The 14,707-nt window shown below is 43.6% G+C and overlaps 1 protein-coding gene across 2 annotated transcripts in view; it reads left to right on the top strand.

Annotated features, from left to right (window-relative positions):
- Nucleotides 1-14,707, top strand: part of PGM1 (phosphoglucomutase 1) — a 206,461-nt gene that overhangs the window by 187,893 nt on the left and 3,861 nt on the right. The gene's annotated exons all lie outside the window — the stretch shown is intronic.

Below are 14,707 nucleotides of genomic sequence, written 5' to 3'. Positions count from 1 at the left end.
ATTGTGTTTACACAAGTTTTGGGGATGAATGTAGCATAATAGTGATTAACACAGTGCTTAACTTGTGCCAGTATTTGCTGGCGCTCTACACTGGCATTTATTTCTTGGCTCTGGCGCATAGTTATGATAGCCTACCACATGATGGTGCTATCTGTCCATTTTTTTTTTATACATCAGCAGACGTTTTAACAATACATAATACATAATTAATAACACCAGCATACTGAAGTAATTTTTTACAACTGTGGGTCATCGGGAATAGTCCATATTCTCACTTTTGCAGAAGTGTGATATTAAATCAGTAGTGGTACTGGCATTTGGCAGCACTGGCTGGGACAGTGGATGGTAAAAGCTGCAATGGCCTCCTGAGAAATGTCTTAGACCATGACACATGTTTTTTTAATACACATTAAGCACTGGGTTAACAGTAAGTGCTCTGGAATTGCTAATTTATCGGTACAGTTAATTTGGTTGAACCATATCCTGTATGTTAAAGATTTTGAAATATAATATTCATAGTATTGTAATTGTATTGTAATCGTATTTATATAGCGCTTACTACCCCTGACGAGGCGTCGAAGCGCTTTTCGATGAGTAGCATGCTACTCCGGTATCCAACAAGAATTAGTGATGGATTAGTATAATTTAATAAGGAGTACAGTTTTAGTATTATTATGAGTTAATTTGAGTTGCGGATATGAGAGTTTGTTAGTTAGATTGACTGGAGTAATGGAGGGGTGGAGGAGGAAAGAAATCCAGAAGTGTTAATTGGGAGTTTATCCTTCATTTACTCAATCCAAAGGCTTGATGAATAAAAGGGGAGCGGAGGGGAAAGAAGATGTGGAAGGGTTAGGGAGAGCATAGTAGCAGAGTGAGATGAATGCAGGAGAATTTAGTGGGGTTGTGTGGGAGGTCACAGAGGTAGAGTGAGGTTTGGTGAGTTAGATGTGGAGGTGGAGGGATGAGCTTAGGCAGAGATATTTAGGAGATGAAAATGGTCGAAGGGATTTGGGATGAGTCCGAGTGAGAAATGGAGCCATGCAATGATCCACAAACATGCCAGGCACAGAAACAACATATACACATACATACACATATATATATATATATATATTTATATACACACACACATGAATACACACACATATGCACATACAATACATAATTAGAATCATGGGTAAAAAATACTTAGTCTGACAGGTTTAAAGGAGTGTGTGTGTATTTTATTGTTATTGGTTTAGTTTCTGTAAAATGAGCATCGTGGCCTACCCAACCGGAGTATTTTCTACGAGTATGTCAGTAAGCATAACCTAGCATGTTTTATATGCCCCGTTTATATTGTACACTAAGGGTCCGTGATGGGCCACGGGGTAAAAAACGTCTCCAGCAACCTTGTGTTCCTTTGGCAATGTGATTGTTACTAGTGCGTCTTTGTGGAGATGTCCTCGTGCTTCTGAGCATCAACAACGCACCACCGGAATCGGCGGTAAACGCAGTGGGGTCGTTTTGGAAAGCTGTCCATCATCCTGGTAAAAAAGGCGGGAATTCCTTTACCTACTTCGAGGGTGGACGGGGCGTGGCTCAGCGGGCGGAGCTTACAGGTGCTTTATAAAGGGAGAACATTCTACTTTGTGTCTCCAGGAGTTGAAGATAGAACCCGCGCGTCACAGTCAGATACAGATTACGCTCCAGTACATCATCAGTTCAGTACTCGCAGTAACGTAAGAATGAAACTGCAGCGTAAAGCCAGAGACGTTTTAAGGCATGGACAAAGTGACAATTGCCCAAGGGTCCCACCTTCCAAGGGGGCCTCTGGTAACATGATTGTTCTAACAGTGGATCTCTCCTTTGTCAATTTTTCTACATTGCTTCATTCATGCAGCCATGAATTGGTAGAAAATAGGCAATACAATTCAAGGTTGAGCTGAATGGGGACCTAAAAATATGTTCGGCCTAAGACCACAAACAATTCTTAAGACTATACTGAGTAAAGCAACATTTGGGTCTGTCCAAAAATAACTTTAGTCAACATGAAGAGGAAAAGAGCATGTGTGTTTATCAGAGTGGACAGCATTTCTTAATATTCTGAAGGAATTTAGAAAACACAATGCAATCTTGCAAGACAAAAATTTTCATTTTTTATTCATTACTTTTATTGGGGTCATCTACACATTATACGGTTACATTACGAAGTTGTTCATTCCTTCAATGTCAGAGCAATGCAAGGTAAGAGTCTGAAGCCAGTACCAGGGTCACAGTGATTCTCTGCCTCCCTGGGGCCTTGCAGATGATGCATCAGTTCCTCCAACCACTGCTTACCCTGCCTGACCCAGGTCTTTAGACCCAGAAGAGTCCTATTTGTTCTTATTTGCATCCCTACGCAATACATTTATTTCTAAAAAGAGGTGATCAACAGTTTGGAATTCTAAGGACAACTAGGTACGGAGGGGAGGAGCCAAGTGCATGAGCACTGCCGGGGTCAACAACATCCGACATCCTCTATGCATCAACCCTGTCAGGTAGCCTGCAGTGGCAGTTATTTTACAGCAGATGTTCTAGCGCCTGCAGCGTCTACAGCCATTGACTGTGCAGTAGGAGGTTTGCAGCAAGGAGGTAGCACCTGTTTATTAAAGTGATATCTGGGTCCTGCTGCAGCAGCTACCGTCAGCAGGTGATATTCTGTCATCCAGTTCACCCTTTGGCCACCTCGACTTGCCATCACCACCCCAAAAACAGTGAAGCAACTTTGCATGCGATCTGCTTTTTCATCAACCAGGAGTAGTCAACGAGCATCTTTGCTGGAGATACGGATTAGATTTACCAGCCACAAACGAAGCACACCAGCATTGTGTCTTCCTAGCAGCCTCAGAGTTTAAACACCCTGCTCATAAGCAGACTTTTTGGTGAAACCAGCAGCAGGAGCACCGAGGGTAAAGCCACCACCAGACAGACAAATGGCAGTGATCAGCAGAACCTTTGGTGGTGAAACCAGCAGTCCGTGTTCTGGACCTCACAGTACTTGTGTGTGCCAGTGTGCCAGATGTAAAGAGCCCTGCATGCTGTAAGGACGAAGTGAGGTGGAAGAGGGGATCAAATGCACGCAAAGCTGTCACACTACATCGAGGACCTCACAAAGCTTCCCACCATCCGCACCACCACAAGATAACAAATTCTAAATGAGTTAAAACTACAAGGTCATAAAAATCAGTACATTAAAAATAATTTATAAAATCTACCTTACGAACCACAATACATGTAAAATACTAACTAATATTTAAGTATGCAAGAAAATTAATTCAAAAGGTCACATGTGCAATAGTGTTGTTGAACTCTACCTTTCAGGTTTCCGCCTTTTTATTTTTTTATTTTTTTATTTTTTTCGTCCACTGTAAAAAAAACATTACACCAACTGCCTAGCAATAACCAGGGATGAAAGTGTCAAAAGACAACAAAGGCAGGTCGACAGGCCCTCAGATGGCTCTAAGACTGGCACATATACCTTTTGTGAATACTGAAATAAAATGTGCAGAGAAACAGAAAATGCATATTCTGTTGAGTAGAGGGTTTTCACACACTCCGTTATCATCCGTGTCCTGAAAAGTGACTTTTTTTGTAACAGACAGACTGTAATGAAGAAACCAAATCAGAAACGGGTTGGGGTCTTTATTTTCTAATTCTTGCTTACCTAGGGCTCTATTTGTCTAACTATTAAAAGAAAAATCAGTCCTGCATGGTCTTCTGGCACAATAGTACCATCCAGGACCCTATTCTCCATAGACAATGTTGAAAACTTGTTTACAACCACCCACAAATCCGGCACTTTTTGTTATTATTGATACCTCCATTAAGTTGCCCTTTGTTTCTTTTTAATTAAATCTTTTCCTTTCCAAAGTAGAAGTTGTGTACTGCCCTCTGTATCAAGTGATTAGACCGCGTCATGGGGTACTCGATTTAAGGCCGCAAATAAAACGTTGTTTCTTGAATTTTTTCGGGCCGTCTATTGTAGATCGGTTTAGATCTTCCTAGTGGAGGAGCGTCCAAGTCTGAAGCTCTATCACTTGTTAAACTACCTTATACTTTTAAAATCTCAGTTCCTTCAGCATTACTATTGCGACAAATCGTTATAATGGATAGAGAAGTTGAGATTACCTATTATTATAATAATAATACAAATAATAATTATTACTTCATAATTAAACCTTTGGCGGGATACAATTAATTTCTCTGCTAAGTAGAGTGAGGGTGGAATGTTGACAAATGATAGCAGCGCACTGACAAAATCATAGTGCGGTCCAGAAAGGGTTCACTGAAATGACAAGTGTCACATATAGAGACGGACTCTCTAAGTACAGAGATGGTTCGCTCCCTGACCAGGGATATCTTAAAATGTAACAGCTACTAACACCTTATTCACCCACATCATGAAAATAAACTTCAATTCCACCCGGAAAACACCGCACTTAAGACCAGAGGCGGTTCCTCCATTAGGGCGAAGGAGCATCACTCCTCCACTGCGTGTGCGGGAAATGTGGAATATGAAATGTTAATAAAACAAATTGATTACCTTTTTATTTTTCAGACTGGCAGCAGCCGCGTCTGAGGGTGGGGCCAGTGGCAGGGAGGGGCAGTGTGCACTTCATTTAAAGTGCGCATGTCACTTTGGCTGACTGTCTTTCGACTGCCTGCCTGATACTTGCATTTTAAACACTCCAATCCGAGCTGTCTTAGACAGCTGATGGAGAGCAAACAGAGGCACCCATTGCCTGAAGGAGAGTCGAACCTGCCAATCCTGGTGCTTCTCTCATGCTGCCGGAGTAGCATGAGAGCAGCAATGGATTGGTAGAGTGGAGTTGGCTGAGGCTCTAGAAGCCTGTGCTGGAGCCATGGACTGCGGGGATGAAGAGGAGCAGTGAGTCAATGGGTAAGTAAATCTTTTAATTTTTTTATTTAAAGTTTATTTAATTCACTGACCAGCACTGTGAGCCTCCTAGTGCCTTCAGCCTCAATTCCTGAGCTCTCAATCGTGGCCCGTAGCAAACACTGTTTAAAATAGACCATGCTTGAGAGCTTTGGCATTGAGCCTAAGGGCGCTGCTACTTTTTACTAGTGCCTGTCAGTGGGTTAAATATTCGTCCACAGGTTGCCACCACGGCTTAAGCCCCTCCCCCTTTACATTTTTGCATCACGTAAAGTTCTGGATCAGCTTGTTTCCTCGGACTTACATATATGTGCACAATGACTAAGATGTTGTTTTAACAACAAATACATACACGAGCAAGCATTGGAGCACGGAAGTCAAGCTCCGTGCTCCTGGCACTGCCCAGGGTGGACGTCCCGGCCAGCGCAGCAGCAGGGCAGAACCCAAAGTAAACATTTCCTCTGCCGCAGTGGTACGGCTGTTGCCAGTCGTGAGCGTCCACCAACCCCGTCCTTTGGGACATTGGTTAAAAAGCAGGTATTACGTGGCTCAGTGTATAATGCAGTGTAAGGCCAGCGTGGAAAGGTATTTTGCATTTTACAGGTTGCGACTACAGAATGCCCCTTTCAAACATACAAAACCCATGTTGCCAATCAGACAAGACGTTCTCTCTTGCCAAAGGTGTTTTGTGACCTTTTCTGCGTTGCAGGTCGTATGGGCCACCTCAGTAGGATGCGTAAATTATTCGTGACTGCAGTTTCAGCTGCAAACCTTTCTCGGATACCAACACCCGAGCTCGGGCAGCAACTGGTTTGCGAAACGAAGCTGTCCCAGTGCGACAAATTCCACTTTGGGAACCATGTCGGGCGATCTTGGTAGTGGAGGGAAGTGGGGTACATCCAGGAAACCACTGCATGTTCCCGCCAGCGTATCCAGAGCACGTCAGCACGCGCGCTTTTTAAGTATCGTTCTGCTTTGAAATGAAAATGTCGAGATGCCAGGAATGTAAACGTGGGGTCTGAAATCTGCTGTCCCTCAAAGGCCTCAATTCTCGCATTCAGGGCCGTATTTATACTTTTTGGCGCACAACTGCGCCAATGCAGTTGTGCGTCAAAAAATTTAACACCGGCTAACGCCATTCCAAAGCGCCATGCGGGCGCCATATTTATGGAATGACGTTAGCTGGCGGAGCTGCCTGGTGTGCGTAAAAAAAAATGACTTACACCAGGCAGCGCCGGCGTAGGGGAAAATGGAGCTTGGGCGCCAAAAAAAAGGGGGCAAGTCAGGCTGAGGCAAAATTTTCGCCTCAACCCGATTAGCGCCATTTTTTTTTACTCCCAACCCCCATTGACATGACTCCTGTCTTAGCAAAGACAGGAGTCATGCCCCCTTGCCCAATGGCCATGCCCAGGGGACTTCTGTCCCCTGGGCATGGTCATTGGGCATAGTGGCATGTAGGGGGGCACAAATCAGGCCCCCCTATGCCACAACATTTTTAAAAAAAAAATACTTACCTGAACTTACCTTAAGTTCCCTGGGATGGGTCCCTCCATCCTTGGGTGTCCTCCTGGGGTGGGCAAGGGTGGAAGGGGGTGTCCCTGGGGGCATGGGAGGGCACCTCTGGGCTCCTTCCGAGCCCACAGGTCCCTTAACGCCTGCCCTGACCAGGCGTTAAAAAATTACGCTAAAACGGCTGGACGTCATTTTTTTTGACCCACCCACTCCCGGGCGTCATTTTTGCCCGGGAGTGTAAATACGGCGCACATGCCTCGGAGTCATTTTTTAGACGGGAACGCCTACCTTGCATATCATTAACGCAAGGTAGGTGTCCACGCTAAAAAATGACGCAAACTCCAAGATCTTTGGCGCTAGACGGGTCTAACGCCAAAGTATAAATATGGAGTTAGTTTTGCGTAAAAAAAAAAACGGCGCAAACAGAGTATAAATATGCCCCTCAGTCTTTCGTAGAGGGCCACCAAGTGTGGCTTACCTCAATATTTATGAAGCAGGAGTTTTTCCAATTTAGAACTCTACTGTACGAATATTTGACAAATCAAACCTTAAACTTCTCCCTAAATGATTAACAATTGAAGCACCAAAACGGTACCCGAAGGAAAACCCCAGTCGACATCTCTCCAGACATTCAGCCACAGAAACCAACGCAATAACCATCAATGTGAAGTACACAATGGGTAAGCTTGAATAAATGCACTTGTATGCGTTTCTTGTTCTAGCATACACAATTTGGTAAAAGGAAAGAATTCCACAGGGAAAAACAGAGTTACGAAAGCAATACGTGGTAATACATGAGCAACTTTAAAGACACCTATCACCTGCAAGAAGGAACTGCAACCAGATAGAAACTGTGCAAATGTATTTTTTTGAAGAAGTGCGACAAATCGTTACTAATTGTGAATTATGTCCGTAAACCAAATTACTTTACTGAAATTCCTGCTCCCTGTAACAGTCAAAAAGGTGCGAACATTATAGGGAAGTATGCTCGTGGTCACTTTTCACAAATAAACAGTCGGTATCATTTGTTTTCGTATGCGCTTCATGGAGACATTTTGAAGGCAATTTACAAGCAGCAAATTTAGTTCACTTATCAGATGAATTTTCGCTTTGTGGGTTCACAATTCAGTGAAAATGTTTCCTAATTCTATTTCGGAGGCCGTTTAATGCCTCTGTGATGTATTCTACTTAAGCGTCAACAGTCACAAGTCCAAAAACTCTTGCATTTATCCTTCCCAGTATCAAAAACAATTGGCACCATAATCCAAGTGACAACTGGCAATTCTTCTGAAGATGCGAAAAGAAGCTCTTTGGTAACTTGAACTCACCAGTCTTTTAAACTCGATAAACTTTGTTTGGCTCCCTTCCCTGAGACCTGAAAGACCTTCCACGAGGCATGCTGTATGCACACTATGGTCCTTATCTGACTCCTCTCTGCACACCGAATGCCTGCCATGATTGGCCAATTTATTATGTTTCTTTACAGTCCCGAACTGTGTGTGTGCTGCGTTCCAGTAATGTTCCCATTTTTTTCTTTTTTTTTAGCTAAAATGTCCAACTTGAGCGTTATGTTGCTGGATTTACCCCAAAAGTCCTTTGAGCCTGAGTGACCAATTTAGTCTACAGTGAAAAGCATGTCATTGCATCCAGAAACCTCACAAATTACCTGTAAAGTTTTGTCACCTCCAAATCTGATCGGGAGTTCAGCTAAACGGGTACCAAGACTGGAACCCTCCCAAAAAACAGCGTTAATCCTCCATTTTCAATGTGGGAGGACTCTGTGAGAACAGAACTGCTCAGCTACACCGTGGGAATGGTCTGAATTTCTCAAGGACAGTTCGGTCAGGTTGGCATCAGGTGGAGCTGGCAGACTTCCATCATGCCTTGATGGTGACCTAAGGGGGCACGGCGCCATGGACTGATATTTGCATAGCCATTTTGCAGAGGTGAGAAAATAAATCCATTCATCCACTTTGAAAATATAGTCCCCTCCTTTGCACTGGACACTTTGCTCCTGATGAGGACTAACAGGCCAGAGATCATGCTAACAAAGAGAAGGTCTAAAGAACCTTGACCAATCAAGGAGAAGTGGGGACATTGCACTCCAGGCCCCTTCAACTAGAAGCCAGGCATAGAAATAAGAGTTGGAATTGGGGTTGTAGTGCTGAGGGTAGCTGAGAATGAGCGGCTTCCTTATCACTTTCAGTGGAGGGAGAAGTCCTTATATTAGGAGGAGTGTTCTCTCCCTGATGGTGAGCTAAGATAGGTAGCAAGATGTGAAGTATTCTATGCGAGCTACTCTCCCCCACCCCCTGCACCCCATCCCAGAATATTATGAGAGAGTCTTCTCTTCTGCTTGGTGATCGGAGGAAGCTTATGTGTGAGGTAAATTATCCTGTCTGAGCTATTTTGCTCTCGGTCATAGAGATGGGAGATATAGTACTACATGTTGTGGAATATTCTGGCAGAATGACTGTGTGCACATGTGTTATGCAGTAGAGGCGAGTGTGCTTGGCCAGTTTGCTCACTCAAGTCATGTCCTAGACTTAAAATGCCTGCTCCTTGAATTTCTTTTGGTTTGCTTGATTAACTGCAGTGTTCTATGTTTGCATTTGTTCTGGATTCAGCCATGTGACATTGCTGTTGGCTTGTATGTGTAGTGACTTGTCTTGCTGTGCTTTTTACGTCTGTGCATTAGTTTGTCTGACTGTATAGGAGGAAGGTAGGTTGTGATCTGGTAATACATGACCTGTTACTAAAGTATCTGGCTGCGTTGAAGGATAGTGTGTGGTGATCTCTCCTTCACTTGTGGTTTTCGAGGTGCCCCTGCTGATGCTGGAATGGGTAAGGGAATATCAAATGTGACTGGCTCTTAGAGACGAATGAAATGAAAAATGCAAGGACAGCATGTACCATAACGCTGTGGTAACTTACTGAATGCAGCCGTTTTGAAGGCAAACACCGGTGGACTGTTTTGTGCTGCTTTGTTTGAGGGCAGCCACTGTCTGTCTGTGTTTTTGAAATGTGTGCCTTCCAGGGCCACCGATCTGCGCACATTGGTTGCTCCCTTGTTGGAAGAGGTATCCGCGTACTGTACCATTTGCATTATTCTGCAGCTCTCAGTCCACAGGACCTAACAAGGTTGAGTTCCACTGAAGCTCTCTAATGAAAGAGAAACATCTTGATTTCAGGAAAATACCACAGTGAAAATCGAACTTTGTATACTAAAGGAGATTACCTCATTGCGAAATTCATTGTATTTTACTGTTCAATATGGAAAATGACATGAAAGATGCAAGGGCTTCATTGATCATAATGTAATGGCCTTTTCGGATGGTGGCCCTACTGAAGCCAAACACCTGTGAAGTCGCCTGTGCTTCTGAGAGCTGCCGTGCTCTGTGTTTGTTCCCTCAAGAGTGTAGGTCTCAATGTGGGCTGGAAGCTGATACAGTCTACAAATGGACTCTGTGCTGAGGTGTGGGGGGGGGGGGGGGGGGAGTATTTCGTTCAGCCTCTATTGCACAGATTTCATGGTCACACCGGATACTAGAGTGATTGCTGCCTACTTTCTCACACCGTCTGGCCCATTGTACCACAAAATGCACTGAAGCAGAAAATCATTTCGCACTGAGCATACTAGCACAAACATATGCACTCAACATCTTCATCAAAATACCAGTCTCACTGGACCAATACCAAATTTCTCACTGTTTCAGACTCCCTCTGAAGTGAACAAGGCAACCAACCTCTCGGTGAGAGGATGCTCTGCTCCGGCTCACATATGGCTCTGACTTCCATATGGAGCCAAGCCCTTAGGTACCGTAAGTCTTATGTCGGGTTGAGGTGCAACCTCTTCAGACTCATCAAGAATCTGTGATCTTGTTCTTTTGTGGCAGCTCAGACCATCCAGCTATTCCAGTAGCTTGCAGCATGATGGCTCAGTTGCTCTACACTAACTTCCAGTGTAGCCTGGACATTTTGAAAACCAGTGAGTACAATTTTCACAGGGAAGGGGATGGTTTCCTGTAGGTGATTTACTGCCTTCAAGTCAAAAATTACTTGATGCCCTCATAAGGATTTAAGGGCCAAGAAGACCAATGACTATCTAAGTGTGGCTGTTCCAACAATGAGGCCTCAATTATAGAAGGGCCAGATTTCTTTCTTCCCGAGCAAGTCTAAACACTAGATCCCCTCTTTACAGTGTCACGTAGGTCCGTTACTGGGAGATAAGGAAGAATCCTTGGGGTAACAGTGCATGATGCATTTTAGGACCAAAACATCCAGGACTGATTCCACATCTTTTAGGAAAAGTAAGAACAGTAACTTCCTACTCTCAGATAACCTTCCCTGCAGAGCCACAGCATAGACAGGAAGGAGGTTTACAGCTTGGAAAGAAAGTTGTTGAAATGTACCTGTTGGGGTACAATGGGGACAATGGTAAGAACCATGTTAAAGGATAAGAATATCTGATCATGAGACTTTTCTTTTCCCCAGAAACTATACCATTGTTTAAGGGTAACGCTCTGTGGACTTGAAACTTCAGTTGATCCCTAAATGTTTTTAGCCCCTGAAAATGGTATCTTCCAGGCTACGTTGATGCAAATGAATGAACCAGAGAACATTTGCGATAACCTGAAGACGTTGCAAGGAGGCAGCAGAAAAATAATTGAACTATTTCTTTATTGAAATCGACTTGCCCACTAGCAAATCTTTTGTTTGTACCTGAAAGTTGTTCCCTGGTGACCGCAGTGCACAGGCCACATGCCTACCCTGGGCGAGAGATTAAGATTTTGCTTTTGCCAGTATGGGCAGAACCCCACTGGGTGTTCTGCGTTCCTGAAATCTGCCCACCCGGGGACAACCAGAGACAGAAGCTGACTTGGATAAGTCTAGCAGTGTTCTTAAGGCATGAGTGAGAAGTTCATGTAGCGTGTAGTCCGGGCATTAAGTGCACAGGTCACAATTCTGACCTATAACTCCACTATAACAGTGAGATCAGAGGTGCCACTTCCTGTTGAGGTGAGTGAGAAAACCAGTGCCATTCTCATCATCCTCAACTAGCTAGCCTCAAATGTGGATGGTTCGCTCACTCAAGAGCCACCCATTCACCAAAATGGAGTATTCTCCTCTCATACACAGTCGAGCCTCACCCTGCAAGAGACCAGAACTTCTGTCTTCACTGCCTATCTTTGCCATTTACCATACAATTTTAAAACTGTGAAAGTCGCCTAGAAGAGTACAGTGCAAGAGATCCATGCAAAGAGCCTACCCCAGTATTTCTGCTTGAAGGGGAGACCATAAATACAGGTGGCAGGGTAGGAGAATCTATCTTTTATTGGCTCCTCCCTGTTTTGGGGGTTGAGACGTGCAGCTTTCTGGTCCATGAGTTAATGGTAAGCGTGAAGTGTTTTTTTTTTTTTTTTTTTTTTTTTTTGGCTCCAAAGGGCTTGATGCATGATGCAGACTTTGCCTCACTGAGTCACGAGTGACTGAAATCAGGAAGAGGCTGATAAGTTAATGAAAAAAATCTCTCAGTGCCAGAGTACCAGAGTACCAGTTTTGTGCGTTAATTCACTTTTTTAATAAATGTGGTTTAAGCAGGATAAGGAATCCGTTCTTGCCTGCACTGGTGGGAATTAACGCGTAATTGGAAGAAAACTCCTTGGGTGTTTTGCAGCATTAATTATACGTTTTTTCCAGTTTTTTTATTGCAATACCCAAATTGTTTCGCAATAATATGAATCAAATTACGATAGCAAACGTAATGCCAAGCTGGTGTCTGCCTCACACACACACACACACACTCCCACCCCCTACCCCCACATCCCCCCGTCTCCACTACCCTGTACTATGGCCTTGTTAAAGGAAAGATAACCAGTGTAAAGCCATGGTTTTTATGTATACTTTAAATTCAGTCCTATCTCACGCTTACAAGCTACTTTCTTCCTAGACAAAGGATTGTTTAAAAAAAAAATATTACTTAGTAGCGAATTTTATTAACAATGGTAGCATCCTTTGTTGCATGAAATACACCAAAGTTGTGCGAGAACAATCACTTCACGAAAAGCCACTACAGCAAATTTGCGGAAAACTTAAAATTGCATTTTTACTAAAGGGTGACTGTAACTTTATGGCGTTTACTTTTCCACAATGTAGAAAAAGTAGTTTTGGCTTCCGAAAGTCCAAAATTCCGTCTCAAAAGTGTCTGGAGACTCCTAGAAGATCTTACGATGTAATTTGTCTGAACGTTTTTTATAGACTCATTACCTGCAATAACCCTGGAGAACTCAATTCTCCACCACAAACTTCCTTGCAAGGAAATATTTGAGAAGGGGTATGATTAGCCGCTTGAGTCGAGGTTGGCAAGCCAGAAAATTTTGAGGTGCAGCCGAGAGCGTGGTTTGATTTGGCGCCAGCACCCAAAGCGCAAACCCAGCCAAGGCCTGCTTAATGGAGGAAGAATGCAACAGAATCATATATAGAAAAGTAAAATATTCAGCGAGCCCATCAGGATTTTTTGTGTCAATACATTAGAAATGGTTCTTTCTTATCAGCCTTAGCTTTGCCTGTCATATTCTTTCAGGGTCTGTCCTACTTCGTATAGGGGAAACCGCCCTGGCACTGGCTCCTCATAGACAACAAAGGCAGAGCAAAAGCCAAGGCTTTGATTCATGCTAAGACTGAGCTGGAATTGGCTTTTCTCCTTCTGTGTCCTTTCCAGGGTAAAATTTAGACTGTTAGACTGGTTCTAGGTCTCCTTTGCTACAGAGGTTTGCATCTTCTGTTACAAAATGTGCTTCTTTTACTCTCTATTTAACATCAGAGTTTGCCTGTTTCCATCAATTTCTGCTCCTCATTCCCTTCACTGTTTACCTATGTTAAGCATCCTCCCCAATGAACTCGTAGCTCTAGGTATCCACCTATTGACTGCCTCCAATCTGGCTGCTTCCTTCTGGAAATCTGACCTCCAGAATGGGACACTGTACTTCAGATAAAGTTTCACTGGTGATGGTGGGCAAGGAGTTTACTGCTCTGAGTTGTCTTTATTTTCTACTTATGCGTCTCCCATGCGGCAGCTTTGTTCTCCCATTGATTTTGTCATATTGCTGGGCACTTTGGGGTAATTCAGTGTGATAAAACCCAAAAGCCATCTGTTCTTGGGTGACCTGTAAGACTTACACTATCCAGTGCCTACCACTTATCTGTGCCTTAAGTCCATTGCTCTGCTCGTGGATGCATAGACCATAGGTTTCTAACTTCCAGTGTAACAACATCACATGTGTTTCCTCTGCTTAGAAATCAGCCATGTGCCTGGCATTCAAGATGGAGGGGTAGAGGGGAGGTTAATTTACAGGCACCACACTTTTTCAGGGCCAAGGTCTTCTGACGCAACATTTATTTTGAGATTTTAAAGAAAGCTTGACCTCTTTATTAATAAAGGTAACATGGCTCCTAAGTTGTGGTAGATGCTGCATTGCCACATCTTCTGTTTCGTTGCAGGGAATTTCTTTTCAAAATTTAAAAATAAAAGTTCTTGTTTAATCACAAACCGCCTGAAGTTGTAGATTCGGGATTTGATAAAATGTTTAATGAACCTGGCCCGCCACGTCCCTCTGTAGGTAGGCAACCGTTCCTGCTCTTCCTAGAAGCCAGCACCAGAGGAGGCATGGGTCCTTCTGGCATCTGCTCATCACCCCTCTAATGTTCTGCTCACTGTCAGAGGGTTCAAACCCTCTAGCTGGTGTCAAATTTGTTTTGTGAACCAACTCCCACTCTTGTCACATCCTCATCATAAGAAAGAATACCTTTATTCTGTCCTTAGTTTATTTTGATCTTTTGTATTTGCTTCAAACTCTCAGCAAGATCTAATTGGCAACCATGAACAAGACTGGTTACTCGTTTGCTAGATCAGTTGCCCGAGAACTTGCAGGAAGCATAGCGCTGCTTGTTTGTAGTGTCAGGGAGCGGTCTCTTCCCAGTTGTGTTTGTTCCATGAGGTCAAATAAGACTTGGTTACAGTCATCATTCTGAATTGATTTTAATCACTTTTGTTCCATAACTTCTGACCTATCATGGTATGTTGACACGTCATTTGTTTGTGTGGGTGAAATCATCTGCCAGTTGCTCTGTATAATTCTGACCTCTGTTCTACCCTAACTGATGCTGACTGAGCAGCACTTGTGCTTTCACTAAATGGGTAATCAAGCCATTCAGTGGGCACTAGCATTGACAGTATTCAACCAGTTGCACTCTGAAGAGATGCTGTCTGCGCTCCTA

The sequence above is a fragment of the Pleurodeles waltl genome, chromosome 4_2 (assembly GCF_031143425.1).
Source record: "Pleurodeles waltl isolate 20211129_DDA chromosome 4_2, aPleWal1.hap1.20221129, whole genome shotgun sequence".
NCBI lineage: Eukaryota > Metazoa > Chordata > Amphibia > Caudata > Salamandridae > Pleurodeles > Pleurodeles waltl.
Note: the sequence above shows the minus strand (reverse complement) of the source record. Positions and strands in the feature narration are given on the sequence as shown.